Source organism: Mus musculus, chromosome 1, assembly GCF_000001635.26.
Source record: "Mus musculus strain C57BL/6J chromosome 1, GRCm38.p6 C57BL/6J".
Classification (NCBI taxonomy): domain Eukaryota; kingdom Metazoa; phylum Chordata; class Mammalia; order Rodentia; family Muridae; genus Mus; species Mus musculus.
Genome location: NC_000067.6, coordinates 91,610,656 through 91,632,750, shown reverse-complemented (window position 1 = coordinate 91,632,750; position 22,095 = coordinate 91,610,656). Strand labels below are relative to the sequence as shown.

The following is a 22,095-nucleotide window of genomic DNA, read 5'->3' as shown; positions in this document are numbered from 1 at the left end:
TTCACCCATGTGGCATAGCCTCAGTAGGTGCTGAGACTGTCCAGGAACCCCCAGAGCTCCAAACAAACCCACTGGGTCCAGCTGCCAATTCCTGGTTGAGACACCAAAGCTTGAATAGATAGTTAAGCATGCCTAGCTGCCAGAATCTTCAGTGGCTCTTCCTCTCGGGCATGTGACTTGCAGGCAACCTGAGCCTTCAGTGGTCTTCTTGGTCAGGTGTGGGCACAGAGTTCATAGAACCACAAGAAGAGTTGAGAATCCAGGAGAGCCAGTGTGAACACCCGAGAGCTCGCCTCACTACTCCATCTTGAGAGCAGTACATGATGCAAACTCTCACACTGACCTTGAAAGGTAGCTACCCAGACCCCTTGCACGGACCCCCAAACTGGCCACCCTCTTCTATACCAGCCCTTCCTACTTCTTCCACGACAAAGTAGATCCATTCGCCTTCCAACGCATTAAACACACACACCTCCTTCCTCTCCAGTCCAGCACAGAGCTAGCTTGTGAAAATGTTAGAAGTAGGCCAGCACACAGGCTGTTTATCTGGGAGTCTGGGTCCTCATGGAGGACAGGAAACCTAGCCTGAAAGATGGTTCCGTGGTTAAGAGCAAGTGTTGCTAATGCAGAGAACCCAAGTTCTGTTTCTAGAGCACACGCACACATCAGACAGCTCTCAAGCACCTGTACCTCCAGCTCCTGGAGATTTAACACCGTCTGGCTTCAGAAAGCACCTGCTTACACAGAGGCACATACCCAACCCAGATGCACATAAAAAAATTTAATATGCACACAAAACAAAGCAAAAAAGCTAATAGATAAATAGATAGATAGATAGATAGATAGATAGATAGATAGATAGATAGATAGATAGATAGATAGATAGATAGGTAGATAGATACATAGATAGATACTTAGATAGATACATAGATAGATACATAGATAAAATGGAAGATTAACCCATCAATAGATAGAATCAAAACTTTCCAAACGATTCCACCATGGGGCACCTAGACCTGTGACCATCACTGGAGGACCCCAGCTATGCCAGGACCAGTCATCTGCACACTGGTGCTGATGTGGGCTCTAGCCACAATTCAGTCTGCAAACCCAGAAGGAACTCACATTCTCATATCCTCCTGGAAAAACAGCAATGTCTGAGTCAGAGAAAGCCTGGGAAGGGCGCTGAGCAGGGAGGGTAAAGGGGACAATGGAGAGTCCAGAAGTCCCCAAGGTGATTCTGAGAAGGGTAGAGAGATTGTGACTTGGCCAAGGGAGGGAAGAGCAAAGTGAATTCTTCGAGCAGCCAGCTGTAGACCGAGCATCCCTGGAGAGGTCCCAGGGACCTGTGAAGTACAGTGGCCCAGAAACCAGCTGCAGTGGTGAGTGGTTTCCTGGCCCTTGGCACTTAAGAAAGCAGAACCATCCTGCAGTCAGTTCCTAGAGCTCATAACAGGCCACTGCCTGCCAGCAAGTGGATCTCACCCAGCAACCGCTGGAAAACAGGTGCGGCAGAGCAGGTGGCGAAGAGGGACTCCATACTCTCAGAAACCAGTGCCCCCTTTAGGGTAGGGAGCTTTGGAGTCCCACATCAAAGTAGTGAGAAGCTCAAGGCTAGAAAGGGGATCCTACTGAAGGAGAGGAGTGCCCTGGCAGGCATGTGGGAGGATCTGCCTCACTAGGATCAAACACATATTGCCTGGGCCTCATGGTCAGGAACACCCAGGTTGGCCTCACAGGCCACGTGCAGGTAAGAGGTACCAGGAAATGGCTGGGGACACACCACCACTACCACCGCAAAAGGTCCCCACTCTCAGCAGCTTGGACATTACAAAAGAAACGTCAGGAAAGAGAACCTGGGCCTCAGAATGAGCTAGAAAGGCTCCTGTCTCACAGCCTGTCCCAGGCTGTGCACAGCAGAGCCTTGCTACAACTCCATGAGAACTGTGGCAGACAGCTCAGGGAGCTGCTCAGCTGGAGGGGGAGGGAGGGGGACACTTGCGGGGAACATCCGCTGACATTTTGAAGAATTTTGGAGGAAAAATGAAGAAGGAAACCTTAACACTCCCAATAAATGATTTTCTCTATTAAAAAAAAGTTTTAAAGGGGGGAAACTTTATGAATGGAAAAAGTAATGTTCAACCTCTGGACAAATTTGCAGGAAAAAGAAGAGGGTTGGGGGGTGCAATTTATGGTCCCCAGTGCACGCCAGCTCAAGAAGGTGCAGAAGCTACTTGGCGCAGGGCCCACCTGCCGCCTGCAGCTTTGAAAAACAACTTCCTGTCAATAAATGTGAATAAACGTTTGGACTCATCTTCAAAGTGATGAGCTTTGCTGCAAATGCATTCCTGCACACGGAGGGAACGGGCCGTTCGCGGGCTCTGGCACCGGGGAGGGTTTATAACAACCTCCCAGGACCGCCTGGGAAAAGGCACCACGGGGTGCACAGTCTGAGATGCCAGGCCAGGAGGGAACATGAATGTCTCTCCACTGGGCTCACTCTGCCCAGCCAGCAGAGGTCCTGGAGACAGCCATCTGCTTCAAGAGTGGTACTGCCTCCCTGGCCTGGATCGGGAGGCTATGCCTCCTCCAGCCCCATCTGCATTTTGGAGGGAAAAGAAAGATATGGTTTCCATGAAGGGCAAAGGCACGTGCTGTGTTTCTGGCCTTGTTATTTTAATGAAGAAGGCAATCAGGAGTCTGAGAGTGGGGACAAGAACGAGTGATGTTTGCCCAGGTACCCGCACTTTACCCCAGGTGAACCCAGCACCTTTTCCACCCCCTACTCAACCTCTAGCTCACATTTGTGAGGAGAGGGTCCTGTAGGGGACGCTGCAGCTCTCCTAGGCCAACGGTGCCTTTCTAGGTATGAACGAAGCCAAGTGGTCCCTTTGGAGAAGGGGTTGCTCTCATTCCAACAGGAAATCTCTGGTCTTAGTAGGAGTCAAGTCATCACCAGTGCCAGCCAAGAGTGGAACTCCCCGACCTTTTATAACTTTCTGAATTCTTCTAACTGTAGTAAAATAGTTATTTGTATGCTGTATAATATATGCAACATTTCATTGAAGTGTCGTGAGTCTTTAAAATAGGATCCAATGCTTTCTGGAAGCAAGGACGGTGAGCAAGACCAAACAGGAGTCCCCTGCAAGAGCCCAACTGATGTCATCTGGGGCTGCAGCACATACCACGGCCATCTAGAGCAGCATTTTCAGCCTTCCTTTATTACAGTTCCTCATGTTGTGGTGACCCCCCATCCATAAAATTATTTTCGTTGCCACTTCATAACTGTAATTCTGCTACTGCTATGAATCACAATGTAAATATCTGATATTTCCAATGGTCTTAGGCGGCCCTGTGAAAGGGTGGTTCAATCCCCCCCCCCCGGGGGGGGGGTCTTGACCCTTTGCCTTAAGGCAATCAAGACAGTCACACATACACACACACACACACACACACACACACACACACACACACAGAGAGAGATGCCTGCAGGCTCATCTGATCTACAGGATCCCTCACTGAGACTCTCATTCCCGATGATTCTAGCTTGTGTCAATCTGACAACCACCATCAACCATCACACCACCCAACCGTGAAACACTTCCTCCACACTCTTCGACCGCACAAGCATCGGTCCCAACAAAGCAACGCCTGGTTCTGGAGTCAACGGTTCATAAAGTCACTGGGTGCTGACCTGGGGAAGACAGAGCCCACAGTAGACTGACAGACAATTTGATGTCCCTACAAGCCTCTGGTCATAAAGCAAGATGGAAAAGGTGGTGAGGGAGGGGGTGTGGGTGAAAAATCAAGGTATTAAGATAAGATGCGATTATATTAGACTCTCAGTAACTTAAACAATTGCTGTTCTTCGTGCGTGATGAGAAAATGGTCAGGGAAGAGAGCTGGGGAAGAGACTACAGGCAGAGAGGGAGCCCTGAGGACCAGGCAGAGGAAACCCTAGCATACATGTGAAAATGCTGTGAGTGAGCCTGTCACTTTGTATGCTAATTAAAAATAAAATATGTAAAAAAAAAAAAAAAAGACTGTTCTTGGGGGGGGGGGGGGCACATCACAGGGAAGTACTGTGAGTCACAGTCACAGTGCAGAGAGGCCTTGTCTCGCCAGGGTCTTTTCGCATGTCAGCATGGGTATTAAAAACAAGCTGTGCTGCCTGAGGACCAGAGTGGCTGGAGCCTTGAACTTGGCCATGTTAGCGCTCCTCCCACCCCTACATTAGAGAGCGCACCTCGTAAAACCACCTGACAACGTCATTTGCAAAAGGAAATTCTTTAAGATAAGAAAACCAAATAAATCGGCTCATACATTTTTATTTAATTTCCGAACTTTGTTTAATCTTTAACCCTCGTAAATTAAGTCCTTTGAGTAATATAACTCAGGCTCAAAATCAAAACACAGTTATTGTCTACTTGCCTTGAGAAGGTGCCATCTCCCCCTTCTCTCTGCCTGCCTGCCTGCACTTCAAGCTCATGCCTGTGGTATGAAACACATGGACTCAGCAGTTAAGAGCACTGGCTGGTCTTCCAGAAGACCTGAATTCGGTTCCCCGCACCCTCGTGGCAGCTCAAAACTATCTGAAACTGCAGGAAACTGGGGATCCCCCAGGCACAGGGTACACACATGGTACACAGAGATATAGGGAAAATTCTCACATGCACATAATAATAATAATAAATTCTGACACTTGCTAGTAACAGTGCACAGTATGACATTTCTTTTTTTAAATTATTTTCTTTATTTGCATTTCAAATGTTATCCTCTTTCCTGGTTTCACCTCTGAAAACCCCCTATCTCCTCCCCTCTTCCCCTACTTCTATGAGGATGATCCCCACCCATCCACCCACTCCTGCTTCCCCATCCTGGCATTCCCCTACACTGGGTCATCGAGCCTTCACAAGACCAAGGGCCTTGATGCCCAACAATGCCATCCTCTGCTACATATGCAGCTGGAGCCATGGGTTAATAAATGTGTACTCTCTGATTGGTGGTTTAGTCCCTGGGAGCTCTGGGGGGTGGGGGTCTGATGTATTGCTTGATGGTTTATTTTTATTTTAAAAAAATGCCACTGTGCACACTAGGGGGCTACTTATCCAAACACAGAAAACATCCAGTGTTGACCAGGATGGGGAGATAACAAAGGCGTGTGCGCTACTCCAGGAATGAACATCAGAGTAGCTACTGAGAACAGCAGGTCAGTCCCCAGAGTTAAATATAGTGAGTGTCACTGTGTTCCAGCAACCCTGCATCTGGACATTCACCCAAAGAACAGAACAGGGCTTTGAGCCCGGCACACCCAGCTCAACAGCGTTATCACCAACAGCAGAATGAGGGATAAGCTACCTGTCCAGTGAATGGATACACTGTGTAGTAGGCATGCATTGTGGACAGTCACTCAACCTTGAAAAGGAGGACATGGTGACAACCTCTAACAGGATCTAGAGGGCGTTGTGCTCAATGAAGCCATCCACACAGGCGATCGCTGCAAGATGCCCCTCAAGCTGGGTCTGCAGTGCAAGTCAATCCACAAAGATCGCCAAAGGGTAGCTGGGGAGGGTAAGGCAGGAAGGGGGCATTGCCCAACAAGTTCAAAGCCTCCAAATGTTGGGACAAAGAACTCTGTCGATGGAGGGTTAGGGGAGGTGGATGCTCCTTGGGGGATGGAAACCTAACATCTCTGGGCCATGTACTTAAAAATAGGCATGGGGTAGATTTGATGTCTTGGGGTTTTGCAACATATAAAAGAAACACTTGGTATAACACATCCTCTCTGCCTCCTGCTGGTTGTTTCACCTGATTAAACTATAGGGACTTGGCTGCACCTGTACCTATCAGAATTAAAGCTGAAACAAAAGACTTGTTATCCTTTGTTTATTTTTGAGAAGTGTTTTTGTTGTTCAGACTTGGTTTTGTAGCTCAGACTGCCCTGGAACTCTTGCTACTCCTGGCTTAGAGTGTATGCTAAGAATATAGGGTGTGTCCCCACACCAGGCCAGAAAAGAACTTTAAAAAAATTAAGTATTTAATAATAAAGAGTTAGATTCTAAGGCTGGAGAGATGGCTCAGCTACTAAAGGCTAGGCTCACAACCAAAAGTATAAGAGTTAAATTCTGGGCATTTGCTAAAAATAATGGTGCAAAATATGTGTTGATCTGATTTTCGTACAAATAAGTATGTGATATTTTATAAATAATCTCTAAAATGAGCTAAGACAAGATGTCAAGGATAGATTATCTCGTGTTTAACATAGTTTTAAATTTTTTTTGCTTAAGTGTGTGTTTTATACTTTTTCTTCCTATGTGTATATGAGAAAGTTTTACACACCAAACGCTGTCTTGGAGATGTGACAGCATTCGAAGCGTTGTTATAACTGAGCACCTGTGCTGTGTCACTTCTGTCACGCGGGCTGTCATGTTTAATCATCAAAGAATTAGGTGAAGCAGATGCCTCCCACTTCCTGTCTAAGCGGCCTCAGTTCCAGCAAGGCTCGGGGAGGCTTTGAAAGCTCCTCGTGACTTCCAAAGCTTTCTGCCTGTAGTTTTATTGCATCTTTGATGTAGGCACAGTGGGGAAAGCAGAGACTGTTCATTCCTTCCATGGGCAGACAGGGAAATCGAGGCGCCAAGAGGGAGGTGGAGATGCGCTCACTGGAGCTGAGGAGCGTGGCTTTGCTCCTATCCATTTCTTTCCCCTCCATGGATGAAGAAAGGCTGCTTTCCAAACTCTAGGTTCCAGGAAGATCAGAGCCCATAGAAGGAATCCAGGCCTGGGTTTCGTGATGTGTAGTGTGCAGTAGGGCTAAGTGTAGGGAGTCAGGCTAATCTCCAGAGGCCAAAGGAGGACAGCCCTGCAGAAGCCAGTTTTTGTCTCCTGCACTCAGGAGTGAATCTTCAAACAGAGAGAAGTCACCCTCTGTAGGTCTCCACAGACAGGTAGTGTTGAGCTACCCAGGAGACCCCACCTCATGATCAACAGCTGCTACCAAGAGCCCCTCAAATGGGCTTGTGATAAGACTGTGAAGTCCTGGCTCAAAAGCCCTCCCCCCACTTTCTGACCTGCAGCCGCCTGGGTTTTTCTGTTCTTTCTCTCTAGTCAGTCTCAGTGCCACCTCTAGGTCTGTGTCTCATATTCATTATCCTCCTGATGGAAGAGAGAGGAACCTCAGTGCCTTACTCCAGACTGTTTCCCAGGCCTCCAGGACACAGCGTGAAAACGGACTGGTGCTGTACACCTGACATGAGTCTGGAATTGGATAGCCCGGAACTGCTCCCTGGTGTGTCTCCAGCCTTTTATTTTGGAGACCCAGAACTGCCCCCACATGTGCCCCACACTGTGTCCTTGGATAGTACTTGTGCATGTCCACCTCTGACACCCTCGCTCCCTCCTTTCCTATGGGTATTTGCTCACTGTAGGAGGCTATTTAGTTCTCGCTTGAATAGCTCAGAAAGTACCAGAGATTTGCAGCCAGGGACACTGAAAGATGTAGTCAAAGGATAGACACCCCACCCCTGCCCTCAAGTCCCTCGGAAACCACTGCTCCTCCAAGAGCTCCAGAGCTCCAGTCACAAGACCCAGCCCAGGCCCTGTCTCTCCATCCTCTTTCCCCACAGGAACCTTCCTCTTTCCAAGCAAACCTCCTGCCCTGGCCCTCCTCCCACAGCAATGCCTGCTTTCAGGGCAGCTGAAGCTGGTAGAAGTGGTTCTTGCTGCCTGCTCCACACTCAACAGCTAAAATGTGCTCTTTGTAGTGTGGGATGTCACATGGTCCTAAAAAATTAAGTCTGGAAGGATTTACTTCCAAAATCACCAGGCGCTTCCCATTTTCTGGTAGTGATGTAGATTCTGAGTCTGCAAGAGCTCTCCCCTGCCACGCAAAACAGCCATTCGGAACACGTTCTTGGCGGGCAAACTGCTAGTTCAAAGCTCTGAGATGCAAGCCAGAGGCCAGCATGCTGGCTTTTCATGTTTGAAGGGATTTGTGTGGACAGCTCTCGAGGCTCCAAGATCCAAGCTGTGCGGAATTGACCGTACTTGGGCTGAAAAGAGGCATCCGCAGAAGGGAATCCACCATTGACTCCACTCCAGCTGCGATTGCATGCTGTGGCAACAGAAACATTGTTGCAGTGCCTTGGATACACATGAGGGAGAAGACTGTGTCAATCAGTGAACTCAAGGTGGAGGCTTCCCCCAATGCACCCACCCACCCTGTGCTTGATCCTGCCCTGGGGAGTCACTGGAAGATCAGCGTCTCTGACGCCTGTTTGTCTTGCCTGCAAGATTCTTGTGGCTTCCTATTTGTTCTGAAATCCGACCTCTTGAGGTTCCTGGACCATGTAGGAAGAGGGCGAATGCCCTGGATCCATGAGAAGTCTGGGCCGAAGGGACAGCAGCAGGAAATGAGGAAGCCTGCTAAACTAAATAAGACAGAAGTTAGACCTGGCAGCCACGGAGGCCAGTAGGACTCAGAAAAGCAGACTTGACTGGGAAATGGACCACCAAGCACAGATGGCTGCGACAGGAATCCAGAGAGCCCTCCCCTGGGGAGTGCAGCCCAGCAGAGACCTCTGAGCCAAGTCTGGTCACAAGAAACAGCAAGTGGGGACCTGAGAGAAAAGCAGGAAGAGTCAGCGGACCTTCTGCTTAGTGGCACTGCATAGCATGCATTCAAAGCATAAACGGAACAAATATTTATATTACGGAAAATTTGGAATCAATAAAATTTTGGAAGCACTGTTTATAAGCTCAAGCCACACCCTTTGTGCCTGTTTCAACCCCTTTAAGCTGTCTTCCCTGAGCCTAATGCATGCACACTTCCTCCTTCCATCAGACACCCTTGCTCCTTCCAGATCATTCTACACCACTGCCATGGGCATCTTGGCCCATAAAGCTCATCTCCCTTTACATAGAGTGTAAGTCCTATCTGCCCCCTTGAGTATTCAATATTAAAGTAACTGTTTTGCTACAAGAATAACACAACCCACATAGAAAGGGAACTTATTTGTTTTCATTTTTAAATTTATTTATTTAATTTATTTATGTGAGTGCCCTGTTGCCTTCTTCAGACACACCAAAAGAGGACATCGGATCCCATGACAGATGGTTGTGAGCCATCATGCGGTTGCTGGGATTTGAACTCAGGACCTCTGGAAGACCAATCAGTGCTCTTAACCACTGAGCCATCTCTCCAGCCCCTAAAGGAACTTAAATTTTAAAACTGTGTCAGAATTCAGACTTCCATTTACATATAGCAAGAACTTGGAAGTCAACTTTATTCTATGAAGTAAAAACCTGATCAAACAGATAAACAGCAAATGTTCAGCGAAGCAAGTTTCTGCCTCCAAAACTAGAGAGACAAATGGTGGGAAGGAGGGACTCAAATGCCAACCTCAGAACTGGTCCGAGGCTAGGGAAACCTACCCCAGAGCTGGCAAACTGCTAGAGGATCTGTGTGAGCAAGCCTCAGAGCAGAAGCTTGAGCCCATTCATCAGGCGCCCTGACATTTTAAAAGCATTTGATTCATCTTTATTTTCTGTGTACAAGTGCTATGCCTATGTATACATAAGTGCACTGTGTGTGTGTGCAGTAGTCATGGAGTTCAGAAGATGGTATTGGATCTCCTGAAGCTAGGGTTACAGATGGTTGTGAGCCTCAGCACGGCAGCTTGAATCAAATCTGGGTCTCCGACAAGCGCAGCCAACTCTCCTGACTGCTGAGCCATCTCTGCAGCCCTAGCCCTGACAGTTTTGTGAGGTTTTATCCAACAGTTTCTCACGGAAAATGCCAGAGAAGGATTCCCTCACTCCAGGAGCTGCATGTCAGACTGCCTGTTCTTAGCAAACAAAGGTGGCCTGGGAAGGTAGCAAGCCCAACAGACTGAGCTCACGAACACAATAATAATATTAAAGAATGAATTTAAATATCTACCACGACCTTGGCGGTTCCTCAGAAAATTGGACATAGTACTACCGGAGGATCCAGCAATACCTCTCCTGGGCATATATCCAGAAGAAGCCCCAACTGGTAAGAAGGACACATGCTCCACTATGTTCATAGCAGCCTTATTTATAATAGCCAGAAACTGGAAAGAACCCAGATGCCCCTCAACAGAGGAATGGATACAGAAAATGTGGTACATCTACACAATGGAGTACTACTCAGCTATTAAAAAGAATGAATTTATGAAATTCCTAGCCAAATGGATGGACCTGGAGAGCATCATCCTGAGTGAGGTAACACAATCACAAAGGAACTCACACAATATGTACTCACTGATAAGTGGATACTAGCCCAAAACCTAGGATACCCACGATATAAGATACAATTTCCTAAACACATGAAACTCAAGAAAAATGAAGACTGAAGTGTGGACACTATGCCCCTCCTTAGAAGTGGGAACAAAACACCCATGGAAGGAGTTACAGAAACAAAGTTTGGAGCTGAGATGAAAGGATGGACCATGTAGAGACTGCCATATCCAGGGATCCACCCCATAATCAGCATCCAAACGCTGACACCATTGCATATACTAGCAAGATTTTATCGAAAGGACCCAGATGTAGCTGTCTCTTGTGAGACTATGCCGGGGCCTAGCAAACACAGAAGTGGATGCTCACAGTCAGCTAATGGATGGATCACAGGGCTCCCAATGGAGGAGCTAGAGAAAGTACCCAAGGAGCTAAAGGGATCTTCAACCCTATAGGTGGAACAACATTATGAACTAACCAGTACCCCTGAGCTCTTGACTCTAGCTGCATATGTATCAAAAGATGGCCTAGTCGGCCATCACTGGAAAGAGAGGCCCATTGGACACGCAGACTTTGTGTGCCCCGGTACAGGGGAACGCCAGGGCCAAAGGGGGGGAGTGGGTGGGTAGGGGAGTGGGGGTGGGTGGGTAAGGGGGACTTTTGGTATAGCATTGGAAATGTAAATGAGCTAAATACCTAATAAAAAATGGAAAAAAAATAAATAAATAAATAAATAAATAAATATCTACCACGACCTTGCCTTTGCACCTGATGTACTGACAACCCTCCAGGAAGAGACCTGCCAGCCAAACAGAAGGCTAAGGTTCACTCAGAGGAGAAGAGAGACGACAGCCTCTGAGAAACTACTGTGTAAATAAATCAGCTCCCCTTGGGTCTGAGAATTCAATACCACCTCGAATCCTACACCAAGTGGCATAAAGATGATCTGAGAAAAGGGACAAGACCAGAGGAGGTCGGCAGGAGGAGAGCAAGAAGTACATGGACTTCCTGGGCGCTTCTCTTCAGTACTGCATGAACCTTAAACTGTTTGAAAACAAATCTATTTTTTAAATGGGGGATTAGTAGGAGGTGGGGCCTAGTTGGGGGAAGTGGGACTGGGCATGCCTTTGAAAGGCACTGAGACACTTCCTCTCTGCCTTTGCTTCTAGTCTGGGGTGAGGTTAGAAGCTCCCCCATCATGCCTTTCACTATGATGTTTGAATTGCCTTACCACACATGAACTCCGGGGCAACAGAGCCAAGTGGCCATGGATGAAAGCAACGAGGCAGTTATTTTGTCAAGTGACAGACAAAACAAAAAACAAAAAACCTGACAAACGTTTGCCTTGTGGAGAATGGAGTCACATCCTATCTCAAAAAACTAAGGGCTGCTGTGATGGTTCAGTAAGTAGAGGTGTTTGCAGCTAAGCCTAAGAATCTGAGTTCGATCCCCAGAACCTGCACGCTGGAGGTAAAGAGCTAAGTCCCACTGTTGGCCAGGACGAGGGCATAAAGGATGTCCTCAAAGGTGTGGCATGTCCTCTCACCTCAGCCCTAGGCTGATGGCTCCACATCTAACTCCCTTCTGCTGAAGTGGTCCATCAGGTCTTATTTGGCCTCAAGCTGGTCCTCTCCACAGCTCAGGGTCTCTTTGTCTGCCCCAAAGCATTCTGGGAATACAGCATTTCTCAAATGCTGTCCCAGGATTCCCACCCTATCGCTATCACAGAGAGGCCAGGGTTCCCAAGAGTCCTCAGGAGTGCTATTCTGAGCACAGTGTTCTCCACAGTAGTCCCTCTGGCATCCAGCCATCCTTCCCACCACTCTGTAGGCTGCTCATGGGGGTCTACTGGGGGTCCTACACTGGTTTCTGCATCCTATGAAGTCTTTCACAGTGCCTTTCTTCTAGCCCTTCTAGAAGACTCCCTGTCATGGACGCTTTGGGTAGAGCTGTGTCCTGTTTACCACCCTGGTAACTTGGTTTTTGCCAGATCCCTTCCCTGTCTCCCATCCCACACAGTGTTTATCACGCTGGAAGGGCAGGATCTGCCTCTCATACACAGCCTGCTCTTCCCCAATCTGCTTTCTGTGGTATAAGTGTGTGTAGACAGACACTGGCTGCAGAAATTTAGCTTCTGAACATGGTGATAATGTTTCCTCCATATTCTGCCTCATTTGGGTATTTCAAACATTGAAAATCTTCAACTAACATGCAGAAAACGTCCCCAGGCTGACCTTTGGCAGAGCGTATAGACAAAGGACATCAACAATGGTTATGGTGTCCAAATAGCAAGGACTTCCCTACTTTGATGCACACACAGGAAGAGAGGCCAGTGGGCTCACTCTATCTTCTTAACTGGCACAGGCATGGCCCACAGTCACCTTCTGTCCCCTCAGACATGCAAAGACTTGGTGATAGTGCCTCCTCAACAGCTGGACATAGACACTGAGGAGGGTGAGAGAGAGAGACCACATTACAGGAAAAACTATACTGCACATCTTTGCTATGAGATGGGAAAGCCTTGCCGAAGGCTCATCCTGCTGGCTAAGTCTTGGTTATTGTCAACTTTCGAACTTCACCCTGGCTTGAAGGTTTTCTGAATAAAAGACAGACTTTTCACAGGAAAGGGCCTTCTCTGCCGCACTACAGTGAAAGTCATCAGGGAAAAAGACTCCCAACTGGGTTGCTTCCCAGACAACCAGGCTTGGAAAAGGTGTGGTGTGACTTTAAGAGAACCAAGAGGAGGGGCCTTGGGAATGTTAAGGAGGAAGCCTTGGCCAGATTGGCAGAGGGAGGGAGAAGTTGCCTCCCCAGGAAGGAGGCTACCTGTTCAGGGAGCCAGGCTCAGGAGACCCTGGGTCTTTGGGTACCTATTGGGTCCCTGGGCAACTAGCCTCAAACAATGGTGGTATGAGGAAACAAGAAGGACTACAGTTTGGAGGCTGGTGTCTAGTCACACATACCCTTCTCCAAGTTGTAAGGCCCGGAACCTCCAAGATAAGGAGATAGTCCATGAGAGAAACATCTAGATTGTCTAAAACTATGTGGGGGCACCAACTCAGAGGGTAGGAGTACAGGCCTTTTCCTGACCTGCATTTGAAAGGACAATGAAGGCAGATGTTGATACAGAAACCAGCAGTCCCCTTGTCAGCCTGAGGGGCTGTAGGTACCAATGGCTCCTGCTCCAGGCCCAGCCACATGCGCAGGGCCTCCTGTGATACCAGGCAGCATATTGCTGGAAGATCTGACAGCTGTGCTGGGCAAGGTCAGGATGTTGCAAGACTGGACAAGGGGATCCAAAATACAGTGATAGAAAGATGGTGGTGTGACCTCCATGGCACTGCCAAATGTGAGTGGTTTGGTAAAGAGTGTTCATTAAGCGTGTCTAAGGCAGCAGGAGACAGTAAGCCACAATGCATCCGTCCTTAGCTGGCTCAGCCATCAGCAGCAGTCTGGGCTTACTGTTGAAGCAGCAATGCCCATGGCACCTGCCCAGTTGGCCTCCACCCACTTTCCCACACACCCCTCAGGTTTGGGCATCTGTTCAAGGAGAGGGGAGTTCAAGTTCAGGTCACAGCACACTGGGCAAGCAGTGAGAGGGTTGCCACCCAGTAAGGTGTGCAAGGAGTTCCTGAAAGGTCACTAAGATCCAACGGTGAAGGTCCTGGTGGAGGCAGCCACTCCATCCTGAGGGTGAGGGTGAGGGTAAGGTCAACAGCGCACCCACACGAGCACACACACGCACACACATACACCTTATTCTTGGCTGTGGCCAGGGGCTAAATACGTGGGATCGGTTTAGCCACCTTTAAGCAAACGAGCTTCACACCGTAAAACTCCTGGCTGCTGCCTCTGCTCCTTCTCTTCAGCCTGAAATGCCATCCGTGTGTTTCTCAGCAACATTAATTAAAATCCTTTTAAAGGCCGGGCAGCTTTCCACACAGGAAGGCCGTCGCCAGGGGAGCACTTTCACAGGTGAACTGGCTCCTTAAAAGGTTTTAAATTAATGTCATTCCCCATAATTCTTAGCTTTCCAAAAAGCAAGTTTTACAACTACACTGCCTTCCTCTCAGTGGGCTGGAGTGTGAGCGGCCGGAGGAGTGAGGGCCAAGTCAGCTCAGAAGCGGGCACCGGCCTGTGCCAGCGTGGAAGGAACCGGCCTCTATGGCTGTTTCTGGAGGGTTCTTTCTCCCATTTCATACATTGTTTGTCCTCAGAAGAAATCACCCAAGGGACTTAAAGGCTCTCACCTGGCAGCATTCCTTAAAGACTCAGATGGGACCCAAGTACTGGTGCCTACTTTCCCAGTGCTTTCTTCTGGCTTAGTATTCCTGGCACCTCTGCCATCCCCATAACTGTCTCAATTGGATTGTCACATTCTGGACCAGGCACCTGGAGCATCTTATCCAATTTAGTCCTTATGGCTGTGCCAATGGGCAGGTAATTTTACCTCCTTTTAAAATGCACCGAAATGCCAGGCTTTGTGGTACATGATTTTAATCCCAGCACTAGGGAAGCAGAGGCAGAAAGGGCTCTGTGGGTTCAAGGCCAGCCTGATCTACAAAGAGAGCTCCAGGACAGCCAGGGCTGTGACACAGAGAAAACCTGTCTCAAAAAAAAATACACACAAATATACATACATACATACATACATACATACATACATACATATGCACAGAAAGGGCTAGAGAGATGGCTCAGCAGCTAGGACCACTTATTGCTCTTGCAAAAGTCCCAGGTTTGATTCCCAGCACCCAGCATCCACACAGTAGCTCACAACTATCTAAAACACTAGTCCCAGGGGAGCCAGTACCCAGATAGATAGATAGATAGATAGATAGATAGATAGATATAGATAAATCAGACTTTGGAGCCACAAGGATTGACATGTAACCTCCACAGACTCATCGCTATGTGGTACGATATAAGTCACCTGGCTTCCATGAGCCTATTTTTTATTTGTGTATGCACATATGTGTAGATACATGCGTGTACACATATGTGTGGATACAAGTGTATACAGACATGCATGCATACATGTGTGTGCAGATATGCATAGATACATGTGTGGACAGATATGCATGAATTTGTGTGTATACAGATACATGTGGATACATGTGTACACTTGAATATGAGTTTTTTGTTTGTTTGTTTGTTTGTTTTTACTTCACCACTTTGTGAAAATGAAGCACAGTGTGATTTGTAAGTAATTTAATGATGGTGAAAAGCAAAAGAAAAGAATTATAGGTACAGAAATGAGTGGCAGAGTTTCTCAGCCCCATGGTAGCTGCCAGTAGAGCTACCATGAACCCAGAAAGGTTGTGGCTGTCACTAATGAACAGGTGAACTCCAGGACCTCCATGCTGATAGGACACCGGGATGGTAGCCTACAGGACTAGGACCACCGCCCCAGTGTCCCACTGTAATCACAGCCTGAGGCAGAGCTCATGGGGATGGAAGGAAGAAGTCAGATTGGAGAGGAGGACCAGAGGGGAAGAACAGCCTGGGGCCGTTCCATCTCCTGGCTGACCTTGGCTGTCAGCACTGTGAGGTCACCTAAGCACTGTACACTTGAGACTTTGGGACCATGTAGTCTGGGGAGGGAAAAAAACGTTAAGTGCCTCCCTCTCCTGCCATTGGTCGGATATCGCCCAAAGCAGCCACAGCCTCTCTTTGCCATGAGTGTCTGTGATCAGAGGATTTTCTCCATGGCCTATTACACACTACTGCCCAGGAGGGGACATTGTAAGGCCCCTCTGTGAGCATGAGCTCCACATTTACATACCATGCTGTGATGCATTCTGGGGCATGAGGAGGTGCTTGGTCCACATCTGCACCTGCAGGGACAAGAGCATGCTGGGAAAAGCAAGCCCCAGGAATCCCAGGGATGCCTAGAGACTCTATGCTTCCAGAGATGGGTAGTCTGAGAGGTCACCAGCCATGGAGTTTCAGGAGCCACTAGATCCTGAGAGCCCTGAACTGTGAGGGCAGAGAACAGCCCCGCTACCCTCTCCCAGGCTCTCCTCACTCCTGAGGAGTGGGTTCTCTAAGTAGCAACTTGAATTTCTCAGGCAGTGAGGCCTTCTCCCAGCCCACCTCAGGCCAGAGTCCTCACCCAGCAGGGTTAGAGTTAGGGATGGATTCAGAGCAGGGCAGAACAGAGGGTATGGCGCTGTGCCCACCCTTTACCCAATCTCTGCAGCTGCAGTGGCTGCCTGGGACTGGCACTCCCTAGGGTTGTAGCCGGGGAGTCGTTTGCCTGCACTCTTTCCATAATGAGCCAGACACTGCCTGTTCCCATATACACAGCTGGCACCACCCACCCAGCTGATGCTCCTGATGCTGTGGCCCTCCACCCTCTCTGCCTTCACCTTGATTGATGCTTTCAAGCCACCTGGGCTCAGCTGTGTCTTCGTCCTACTGCTCACTGTCTTGGTCCTGGTGGGGATGCACAGAGTCTGGACACCTAGGCTTCCAGCCCTCCAAGCACCCACAGTACTGTAACCCAGCCTGGTCAACACCAGCTGTTCACAGAGACCAAAAGAGACCTGGGGAGCTGGGTTTGACATTTCACCACCTATGCCAGACAGAGCCCAAGCAGCTCAGCAGCGCAGTGGCTTCTCAACCTAACCCAGACAGGTGGAAACGAGCCCTGACCAGCCACAGTTTCTGACTGGGTCTATCTTCTGGACACTGGAGTGTGTTTGTGTTTTCAGGATCTACAGAGCCTTGATTCATAAGGAAGCCTGGGCATGAGAAAATACTATACATACTTGGAAGAGCAAGAAACAGAAAGTGTGCCGTGTGTGTGATATGTGAACCATCTGCTAGAATCAGCCATGCAGGACTCTGGGAGCCTGGAAGTTGCTCACGTGCATTGCCAGGTGCAAAGTACCCTGCCCCAGCCTGGCAGCTGACCAAACGGCCAGCCAGCTGATTGAATTGTGACTTATGGACTAAGTTAGGTCCCTACCCACTTTCATATATCCAAGTTCAACTTCAAAATGCTTCCTCCGTGGAGAAACCCAGTAGGAGAATATTGTTCCCGCTGCACAGGAAATGAGCCTGCCCACCAACAGGCAATCCACTTGCTGAGCCCCAAAAAAGATTCTCATCAGGGCAAGACTCCATGGCATCCAAAGGGTAAACCTAGCAGGCTCCACAGTGGAGACCTGGAGCAGACGCCCAGCATGCAGAATGTCTTGTTATCATCTGTGTCCCAGCCAGGACCACTTGTCAACCCCTCCAAGGCCATACCTAGGGGTCATGTTTATTATAGCATCCAGAAGACTCCAGGGCGGGGTCAGGGCCTCCAAACTAGAGGGTGCTCTGAATTCCACTGTTCTAAATGCTCACATCTAGGTCCTGCTTTTCTGGGGTTCAGTCTCCGCTGGCGCTTTGTGTTGTGATCAGTTTAGGAGTCTGGGGTGGGGGGACGATGGGCTCCCTGGCCAGCGCTCAGCATGGCTGCTAAGGCAAGGCCCCTCAAACACCACAGCAGCTTCCTCCAATCAACAAAAAGGAGCCCCAGTCTGGAGGCCAGAAGTCCACAGCCATGGTGTCCCCACGGTTGTCACTTCCCTGTTTGGCTTGTAGACCCCATCTTCTCCCTGTCCTCGTATGAATTTCACTGCATTTCTGTCTCAGTCTCTACCTTTTTATAAGGGCACCAGTCACATCAGATTGGGGTACCCTGATAACCTCATTTTGACTTAAAATCCATACAATTTTGAAGTTGATTTTGAATATATGAAAGTGGGTAGGGACCTAACTTAGCCCACAGGTTCCAATTCATCCACCCAACTGGCCATTTGGTCAGCTGCCAGGCTGGGTCAGGGTACTTAGTGCAGGGTACTCCCCAACTGACAGTGCGCGTGAGCAGATTTCCTGCACCCTAGGTCCCTGCATGGCTGATTCTAGCAGACAATTCACACATCACACAGATGCCTACCATGTAGGGAAGGTGGCTTAGCCCTGGGAGAGGTGGGGAAAGGGGACCCTAGAGCCTATTTCTTAATCCTGGGTCCTGTTAAGACTACCAAGTCACTGTCATGAGGGCCTGCCTCGTTCACAGCCTGACTGCCAGGCAACCAAGCAGGAAGGAGCCAGACTATACCCAAGTCCTGCAGGTTCAGGGCAGCAGCCCCAGGCCCTCTGGAAACAAGGTCCCGTCTGGACTCCACAATTGCAAAGGTGTTTTATTTCCTGGAATTTTCAGATCAAAGGACATTGTTTTAAGACTCTGGGCTGCTATTCCCATTTCTGCGGGGAATCATAACGGGTAACAGTCAATTACTATCAGTGTGGGCAGAGAACCAGAAGGAAAAAAGCTATGTTTCCATCAGCAGCAAGACCCATCAGAAGACTGTGGGCTGCCAATCCCATAGCTCATGAGTTCTTTGAGACACACTTGGCCCCAGTAGAAGACACAAGAGGAAACTCAGCTGCATGTACAGGGAGCCAATCCTGGGGTGATCTTTCAGCAGGATGCGGGTACTTCAGGACTCTTTAAGGCTATGAGAAGGAAGACACTCCAGCCAGGCATGGTGGTGCATGCCTGTAACATCAGCAACTGAGAACATGAGGCAGGAGGACTGCTGTGAGTTTGAGCCACACCGCAGAACCTTGCCTCAAAACAGTAAGAGCAAAATGGACACCTCAAATCCTCTGTTCTTTCCAGAATCGTGAAGGCCATTCTCCCTCTACGTCAACCACAGATCCTGGGCAGCCTCAGTGTCTAGACCTTCCATCCACCATTGCTTCCTCCCACCTTCTTCCTTAAAAAACACCGAGACTGTTAGAAGGAATGTTCCAGAAGAAAGAGACACTCCACAGGCAGTTCCTCTCACCTCACACCCCTTCCCCTTTAAGAGACCTAAGGGTGGCTTGGGTTTTATGTGTAAGTGTATAGGAAGGCCACCCACATATTAGGAAGCTAAAGTTGCCAGAAAACAAAATTCCCAGACTTCAAATACCTCCATTCCTGGAGCTGAGGCTCCATCTGACCTCTGAAGGTTGCTTCTGCTCTTAGGCTGAACTCACAAACATTGCTGACGGATTCTGGAGGCCCCTTCCTTCCCTCAACGGAGAAGACCCCTCTCACCTCTCAGCAGGCCAAACATCCCCCAAGCTCCAGATGATAGCATGGCACCTAGACTCCTGAGCCCCAAAGATTCTCTCACCACAGGGGGAGTATTAAGCCTCCAGACGTTTCTAGTCATGCTACACTTTCAGCATAGAAACATGCGAAAAAGGAATGAGCAACCAGGAACCTACCAAGTGCCACATGGGCCTCTCAGGGCAAAAAAAAAAAAAAAACTAACACAGGGCTGGGGAACGGCTCAGTGAGTCATGTTTGCACACATGAGGACACTGAATTCAATCCTCAGAACCCACATAAAAAGCCAGGCATGGCAACAGTGCACTACATTCCTAGGGCTCCCTGGTTAGTCAGCCTAGCCTACTTAGCCAATGAGAGACCCTGTCTTTTAAAAAAAACAAAGCAGATATCCCCTTTAAAAACTGACACTCAAGGTTGTCTTGTAGTCTCCTCAGATATCCACACACACCTACCCACATACACATACACACACACACACACACACACACACACACACACACACACACACACACACACACATATGCATGCATGTGCCCCTGGAACAACACACACACACTCACACTCACACTCACACCACCTTTTAAATTTAACTCTGACCAAACCATGTTCCATAACAGATTGGAAGTAGATCAAAAGGCCAGCTGTGCAAAAGAAAGACACACACACACAGAGTTCTAAAGAATATATGGTTAATATGTGAGACAGGTGCTCCCTGGAACAGGAACCAACCACCTCTACCTCTTTTACTGTGCCCAGCTTCCAGCCATGGCTTACACTAAAAAAGCACCTAACATGTAACCACAGTGGGTACCTTATTGCCTCCTGTCCTGGGACTACCAATGCCCAGTGCCAGCAATGGAGAATGCTCATCCCAGATAAGCCAGGGCCCCAAAATGTGCCCCAAAAGGCACAGGACTCCTTTGGGCTTCTAATGCTAGGACAGCAGCAAGCCACCAGACTCTCCCAGACTTCCCAAGAACACTCTCAGGGTCAGTATCTACTTTGGGGTCACCTGGTTCCAAGCCTAGTTTGTGATGCCTTAACAACATCAACAAAAGATAGGGCACAGGTATGCTAGGACAGTGACCAGAATGTGCTACCTGGATGGCCAGACAGGATCTGAACTTGACTAAAAGCCACTCTACCATCCGGAGAGATCAGCAACCTTGTGATGGGGCCACACTCGTGCATTTTCCCCTGGGGCTCACAAACACTCTGCCCGGGGCCGAGAAACATCACAAGGGACCATTACCCAACCCTAGGTCAGGCCAGGTATCTGTACCAGGTATCCCCTATCAAGGCATCAGAAGCTCATGGATTTTAGCCCCAGCCATGGTCAGAGAAGCCCCGCAGCCCCACCCCACACTGCCATGGGAAGTTCTGACATTCCAAGAACTCTCTCTCCAACTTTACGTGGATACTTTACAGCTCCCGGCCCTCCAGGCTTGGCAGAGAGACAGGAATGCCTCTCCCCTTCCTCCAGGGTGGGCCCGGATGGTGGAGGAGGGGTCCGCAGCCCTCCGTGCCTGCTCGAGCCTTCAACTCACCACGGCAGCTTTACGACGCGGGTGATGGGCCTCAACGGAGCAAGAGCACTGCTAAAGATCAATATCCTGGAGAATTAAGAAGGAGATATTTCAAGAATCGCGCACGCAAACAGTCGAAAGGCAAATGGTCTTAGTAATGACTTATTAAAAGGTTTCTTCCCGGACCGAGAGCCCCAGAGCATATAAAGCCCAAACCACTTAGTGCAACAAATTTAAGCACCGTGAGGCAAGTCCCACGCCTCAGTCTCCCCAAGGTTAAGCAAGCAGCAGCTCCTACCGGGGGCCCGTTCTGGTTTGCGTCTCAGCAGCCCAGATTAGACCCTTCCCCCTTCTCCACGAGAACAGATCCCCAGCGCGTCGGTGGGCCTCACTGTAGACCTTGAGAAACCACACTTGGGCTTGAGGCTGAAGCCACTCGCCGGGCCCCCCTGCCCTTGGCTGAGCTGGGGTTGGAGTGGTGAGCTCTGAGGCCCCTCCCTATCAGACTCTCTCCTCAGCTCAGCCTAAAGCACTTGAGCATGCATGGATGGTGAATCTTCCTTGGTAACGATGAAATTCAAAATCCCCTAGGATGAAGGAGACAATACCTTCTCCCGCGTCTGCCAAGGTGTTTCCATAGAGCTTTAACTGAGGAAAGAAGACACACCCTGAGCGTGGGTGGCACAATCCCCCACCCCCACACAGGCATGCCAGACTGAAAGAGAAAGAAAACTGGAGAAAGCAAGCTGACCCTAGCATTCGCTGCTCCTTTTTCTCTGCTTGGACTGTAGGTGCAGTGTGGCCAGCTGCCCACCACCACCACCACCACGCAGCCAAAGCTGCCTTTGTACCCTCAAACACTTCCTTTCCTGAGTGGCTTGTGCCAGGTATTTTGCGTGCCAGGTATTTTAGGGCAGGCAGTGATGAAAAAGGTCACTAATGTACCCGGGGACCCTAATTTACATAGATCCAGGTGGGGCAGAGCAGATAGTCTTAAACTTCCATCTCCCAGAAGAAGCCTCAACCAGTGGGTAAAATTTGAGATTGATTTCAGTTTCTTGTCCTCAGCTTAAGACCGCCTCTAAAGGTGTGGGGGAATCCCAAGTTCACATCCACATTATTTTCACTACAGTTTAATGGCTCTCACAGAAAATGTGGTCAACTCACCTGAGGCTACTTCAGGCCACA

The 22,095-nt window shown here is 49.0% G+C and overlaps 1 long non-coding RNA gene across 2 annotated transcripts; it reads right to left on the bottom strand.

Moving 5' to 3' along the window:
* Positions 1-8,237: 8,237 nt before the first annotated feature.
* Positions 8,238-21,540, bottom strand: Gm28380. 2 transcript variants are annotated; one of them, XR_001779202.2, is made up of 3 exons: positions 21,516-21,540; positions 20,929-20,994; positions 8,238-8,429 (listed from the first exon to the last, which is right to left on the bottom strand). It is a non-coding gene; the product is annotated as a predicted gene 28380 (long non-coding RNA). The 2 variants fall into 2 exon arrangements; XR_001779198.2 differs by lacking the exon at positions 21,516-21,540 and adding an exon at positions 21,206-21,437.
* Positions 21,541-22,095: the final 555 nt, after the last annotated feature.